General features: G+C 35.9%; 1 pseudogene; it reads right to left on the bottom strand.

The window, feature by feature from the left end:
- Positions 1 to 2,966: 2,966 nt before the first annotated feature.
- Positions 2,967 to 6,521, bottom strand: part of LOC125669001 (allatostatin-A receptor-like) — an 89,420-nt pseudogene continuing 85,865 nt past the window's right edge.

The following is a 6,521-nucleotide window of genomic DNA, read 5'->3' as shown; positions in this document are numbered from 1 at the left end:
TAATCGACAGATATCTCTCATGGGGTACGGAAAGGGGTAGATTGAGTTGCAAGCCTTATTATATATTATGAATCAGTGGGATAAGACATTTTTAAAAATGTGGATAAATTAGTGTTCTGTGATAATGACACGTGTATTTAAGCTTCCTGGAACATGACAAAATGTATAAAGAGACACCATAGATCAGAGAGAAATATTTATTCGTGGTTCGAATTTCCTCCATTGTTTACATATAGATTATAGTGCAATATCCTTGACCCAGGCGCCTATGCATTTGACGTAGTGAAAACGGAGACAATAGACGTGGCTTGCGACGATGCAACTTCCTATACGTAGCAACACTCCATTAACACCTGCATATGCTGTTTATATCTCTCAACTGATTCGATACGCAAGAGCTTGTTCTGCGTCTGTTCAGTTTTTAAATCGAGACAGACTACTGACAAGTAAGTTGATGTTACAGGGGTTTCAACATTCTCGCTTAAAGTCAGCATTTCGCAAATTCTATGGTCATTATTAGATCTAATTTACCAACTCAATCTGGCATTAGGTAAACCGCTGTTTAACATGTTTTATACCATTTCAGACCGTACTTTACACACTGATTTTGATTACGGATTACTCCGTTTGCCCGATCGAGATATAGGGCTCACGGCTGGTGTGACCGGTCAACAGGGGATTCTTACTCTTCCTAGTAACCCGATCCTACCTGTGGTGTGTTTAGGGGACCATGTTTGCCCTACTCTTGATAGAAGCTATGAGGTTGATCAATGTTCGTTATCTGCACCTTTTCATGTATTGATTTACAGATTAAAGAAATGATTTGAGGGGGTATTTGTTTTTCGTAGCGCGTAATACATAAAAGTTTTTAATTCGTTTTTCACGGTTTACATTATAGGATTAAACATTCTTTTTGAAGAATTTATCGATGTGTAAACTTCGGACATTTAACGCACAAAAGGAATAAAAGTGCGAATGAAACATATATATACTGATTATATCTGTAAACATATATATCTAATTTTTTATGTTATTTACCGAAAAGATCCACGATGTCGAGACATGCTACTTAATCTTTAGTTCTTATCCCCCAAACCCTTGTGAATTAAAAATAGACCTATATTCAACCCTGTGAAATCCCCAGGTGAATTAAAAATAGACATACCCCCTCTATGTGAAGTAGAATAGACCTGCTAATTACTCCAAATATCATTACTCTAGAATTAATGTGTTCTAGGAGGATTACGTAATTCGATCTTTAGAAGTATCTGACATTTAAAAAAAAATCCGTTGTTAAACAGTTTACAAGATGGCAATATTATAGACCTCATGAGATTAATTTTTATTCTTTACTCTAAACACATCATAATATGAACATCCGTTTGATTGGTATGGTTTCTTCTGTTCGAGATCCAATCTCTACTCAGAGGTGTCGTTCCTTGCTATCACACACACCTCTGTCAACATCTCAAAATAAGCAATGTTATTTCACATGTAAATCCACTTTTTAGGCTAATAAAACTAAAAACTACTTTATAAAATATTGGGAACATGTATGACAAGCAACTATTCCATTACTATGCATTCTTCATGTACCTATGTACAGTGTATAGGCCTGGTGCAATAGAACAACCCAATATCCGCGTCAATGCTTCTTGTATCACAAAAAGACTTGACATCTGCTCATTATTTATCTATTTACGTATATTTTTGTAACTGAAGTTGAAATCATACTTTATTTGAGCATACGTGACATTTTACAAAAATCTTCTAAAACCCTCGAGACGTTGACAGGTGCATGTGAGTGTAAGGAACGATAACTCTGGGTAGAGATTGTTCGAGAACCGCTACTTTCTCTTTCTCATGCGCTGATTATAAAATTCAAGTCGTTTTGGTTTAAAATCCGAATTGTTTTGTCATTTTTGCCGGTTTACTAATTAATTAACCGTAATACATAAACAAAATAGATTCAAATATGAAAACTACAATAAGTTACAATGTCTTTCATATTAAAAGCAAAGGACAGCTCTCTCCCGATTATCCGGCATTAAAGGACAAAAAAATCGAGTCCGTGATTATTATGATTTATAGTAGTATAGATATCAGGGTTTTGTGTTGGTTATACTATTTCAGGAATATTGTTTATCTGTATGACTAGAACGATGGGGGTGTAGCATTGTCGTCCTGAAATATCCAAGGTTAGTTTGGAAAAACTTTTGTCACAACTGGCAAAAGATTTTCATCTAACGTACATGTATCTACACATCTGTCCGGGAATTTATGTTCCCATTCAAACGTTACATGAACAAGTGAAGATAACGAACAATGATGCATCCCCAAAACTAACAACACAAGCGGCAGTTTTGTCAATGTTTTCTCCTCCTTAAATTTCGAGTCACTTTTCATCGTCTGTCTTCTAGACATGCACTTTACTGTGTTTACAAATCTGTTTCTTCCAAGAAAATTGTTTTCTTCAATAATTGTTATCGGTGTAATGTAGTTTAGTAGGACACCATGCCCTCTTTTGGAAGCTACGTTTTGTTTTTACAAGCCGTATCAGTTATCTGATTGTTCTTTTAATACTCTTTCTAGATCGTCCATATCGCTGCTTATTTTCTACGGATTTTCTGAGTCGAAATTGTTTTAAGAAATTTCGCAGATAAATTCCTAACACTGTAGATATTGAACGATCGCCATGTCCACCATCATCAAATACACGACACCATTTTTGTGTCACTAGACACTCTTTACTCAAATGAGTAAATAAAAGAGCGATAACCCTAACTTCTGTATAATTTCCGGATACAAATAATAGCTAAAATAACTATTAGGCCTAGTTCGATCATCAACCATCTTAGTTGTCTAGTTGACTCTCGAAACTTAATTGCGCATGCCTAGCTTGCTTCCGGATCTTCAGTGCGCATGTCTGGCTACTAAAATTTAACCCTTCTGACCTAGTTCGATCATCAGCTATAGTAACTAGAGTTGAACCATAATACGATTGAACTGCCTATGGTTGCAACCGGAAGAGGGTTACTGCGAATGTCTGGTCTACCAAACAGTAACATATGCTTACAGAGTGGTTAAACTTTAGTAACCAGGCATGCGCACTGAAGATCCGGAAGAATTTAGGTATGCGCAATTAAGATTCGGAAGTCAACTAGACACCTACTATGGTTGATGATCGAACTAGGCCTCTATAAGCATAGATTGATGTGTGGTAGACCAGACGTGTGCAGGGATACTTCTTCCGATCTCGACCAAAGGCAGTTTGATCGTACTATGGTTCAACTCTAGTTACTATAGTTGATTATCGAAATTGGCCCTGGTTACAAACATTTCGTCCTCCATTTTGCAGAGAAACTATTGACCCTTGAGTATAGGCCGTAAATAGCAGGCGAAATGTGCATTCAACTTGCAACAGTTCTAAAACAAACTTGAAATAACAACATTAGATGTATACATATACTCAACATACACCATAAAAAGTTCACGTAGTACGTAAATATGTAGGTTTATACATTGCGCTCTGTTGTCAACTGCTGTGTATGAAAGCCTGTAATTGGATTTTTTTCGATATGCGGGAGACCAAAAAAAAAAAATGAAATTACGATGTTGTCTACTTTCCTATAACATAAAAAGAATTACTGTTGCAATTTCCCCCGGTTATACATGTATTTATCATGGTACTAGGCGTGGGACATTTCTTTTGCATTCAATTATTAACAAATATTGTAATCCATTTTATTTGAAAACATTTTTCACAAATTATGTAACTTATATTGATATTCATCATTGTATTGACAAATAACATACAATCATTCTTTTGGTACATGTATAATTGCACCATTGGCGTAATTCGAAAGTTACAGTATACAGACGAACAAAACTATTTATGCAATGCATCGTAAATAAATTACATTGAAATGAACAATATTCCTTCGAGTAAATTGGATGTACATGTGAATGAAAACTTTTGTCCAAAAACAAGGAGTATATGTAACAGTGGCTGCGTCAGAGTCTAACACCTGTTATTTTTTATCTGTATTGAATGGATCATCTACAAACGAGGCGGATCTACTGGTGCTGGGGCGGACTGTGGTCAAACGGCTCTGGCCAGTCCCCTGGCTGACCTTGGACTCCAGTTCGTATTGTTGGGAAACATTTGCTCCAACTCCCTCGTGACAGGAACAAGCTTGTAGATTGCAGTCCGGGTGTATCTTACAGCACGAAGTGCGCACACTTTCTCGAAATTTTTTGGACATGAAGCAATATACGAATGGGTTAATACAGGATTGGATATAGGGCAGGCATTCAATTCCAATCTGAAATCAAGAGCAGTACGTTATTATTTTTTTAATACAAGTTTATGAAACCTAATAACACAATATAGGTATTGAGGCCAGCATTTTTATGCATCAGAGACTAACGAGGGGGAATAATATTTTGACCGTCCGTCCCACAGAGAATATATGCCTTGTTCATCTACTTCCGCTTCCTTCTGTCTATCCGTAAACTTAAAGGTACAGGTAAACCTAACCACATTGTTGCTTTTATGAATAAAGTAATATGTATACGGTGTGACCGTTGGACCGAGCGAAGCATGTAATGGTCATTGGAGTGTCCCAAGTGGTAATCATAATTCCGTTAAGTATGGCAGGTTATGATTCATTTAAAAATATATATTTTTAATGAAATTTTCCTTGCGCTAAAAACCCAGTAACATCTCAATATTAAAGGGGTTTATATGGGGATAACAGCTTTACAGGATCCGCCTATTCATTGAACGCGGGAAATAAAACACAGGGCGACGTAAACTGTGTATTGTGACGTCATATTTAGCCTCAACCTTTTACAAAGCAAACAATTATAAACAACAATAATACATTCCGTATGCAATGAAAAAGGCCGTTATAAAACTAAACAAAATTAACCAATAAATTCAAAATGGTAAAAATGTAACCGTAATGTTATCGTTTATTATTATTTTAAGAAACTCATGAACTCGTTCATCTATTTAGTCGTATTACGGTTTTATATGTAATTATTTGCTAAAACCTGTTACAATGAAAATTATACTATTCACTTTGAACAAACAGAGTGTTTAAATTACGAATTGCACGTCAGAGTCGTCTATTATTTGCATTCATAATAAAACACGAATAACTGTTGAAACAGGTGATGAAAAAATAAATGGCGGCGCCCATATGGATCACGAAAAATTCAGTGAACGTATATAGAGATTGCCTCTTTTTCTTTTGCTGATTTTGACTTTTTTCTTTTACATACGTGTTACCTTTAGAGCCTTGCTTCGCGGACGGGCCTTCGGCCCGTCCGAGCTTCGCTCGGTATTACTTACTGATATCGTAAATGTCTTTAACAACTAAAATCCTTGTTTAACGATTAAATCAAAATTAATCTATCATGTATTTTAAATTACCCGCCGCTAAGAGAGCGGCCATTGAAGTTTTATTCATGACATCACACCGTCGATTCCGGTTTATTTCATCAACAGCACTATAAACATGACAAGTTACGAACAATTAAGTTTGGATTTGTATAGATTTGAGCCCATTCTTTCGCAAAAAGAAATCGAGAAAAGAAGACGTTCAGTCGAGTTGCAGACCAGGCAGACGGTACATGTTTCCTCATTCAAATGTCGCGAACTTTAATTTGTCATTAAGCAAATGACGGATCCACAGTTTACATATAGTCTTTTCTTTTCAGATGACTTACTTGGTTGGGTCAGAAATTTCGAGAAAAAAAACCCCACTTTTCACATCTCCCCTTCGCATTTGTGCAATTAACAGCTTGACAGGAAGGCATCAACCTATTTATTCGTAACATCTACCATATGCACATCTCATCAAAACCGGAACAGACGGTGTGATGTCTTCTCCCGAACTGTACAGGGCCAGTATCAACCAAATAAATCATCCTTTGGTGAAGAGGATTCAGAATAATTAACTATACAAATGATAGGTCATGCCCTTTTCAAAGGGGGAACAATTAAAGAATAGTGAAAATATGGTGACATGGGTCTTACCCTTTTCAAAGGGGGAAACAATTAAAGAATAGTGAAACTATGGTGACATTATTTAAGAATCTTCTCAAGAACCACTGTGCCTGGAAAAACAAAACTTAATGAGTGTTGACTCAAAATTATACAAAACATGTTGACGTGAAGCTTTGTGTTTTATTATTTTGACATTCTACTTTCATTTCTATCAGAATTCCCACAAAACAGACGTATTATTCATAACTGCAGTGTATTCATGAGGAAATGTTATCATTACAATTGGTAACACTATATCATAGGCAAAAACATGTATATATAAATAGAGGGGCGTAACAAATGATGAATGGAAGTGTAGGCACCAAAGCGGCAAGGGGTCTGAACAGGGATTTAAACATTCTGAAATGCCATAAAATGGCCGTTTTATCTTCATATTGATTCAGACTTGAGGAAACGTTTTAATGCCCTGATTTTAGCCTAGTCAAAAATTTCAAATGAAAATTAA

The sequence above is a fragment of the Ostrea edulis genome, chromosome 4, assembly GCF_947568905.1.
Source record: "Ostrea edulis chromosome 4, xbOstEdul1.1, whole genome shotgun sequence".
Taxonomy (NCBI): Eukaryota; Metazoa; Mollusca; class Bivalvia; order Ostreida; family Ostreidae; genus Ostrea; species Ostrea edulis.
Note: the sequence above shows the minus strand (reverse complement) of the source record. Positions and strands in the feature narration are given on the sequence as shown.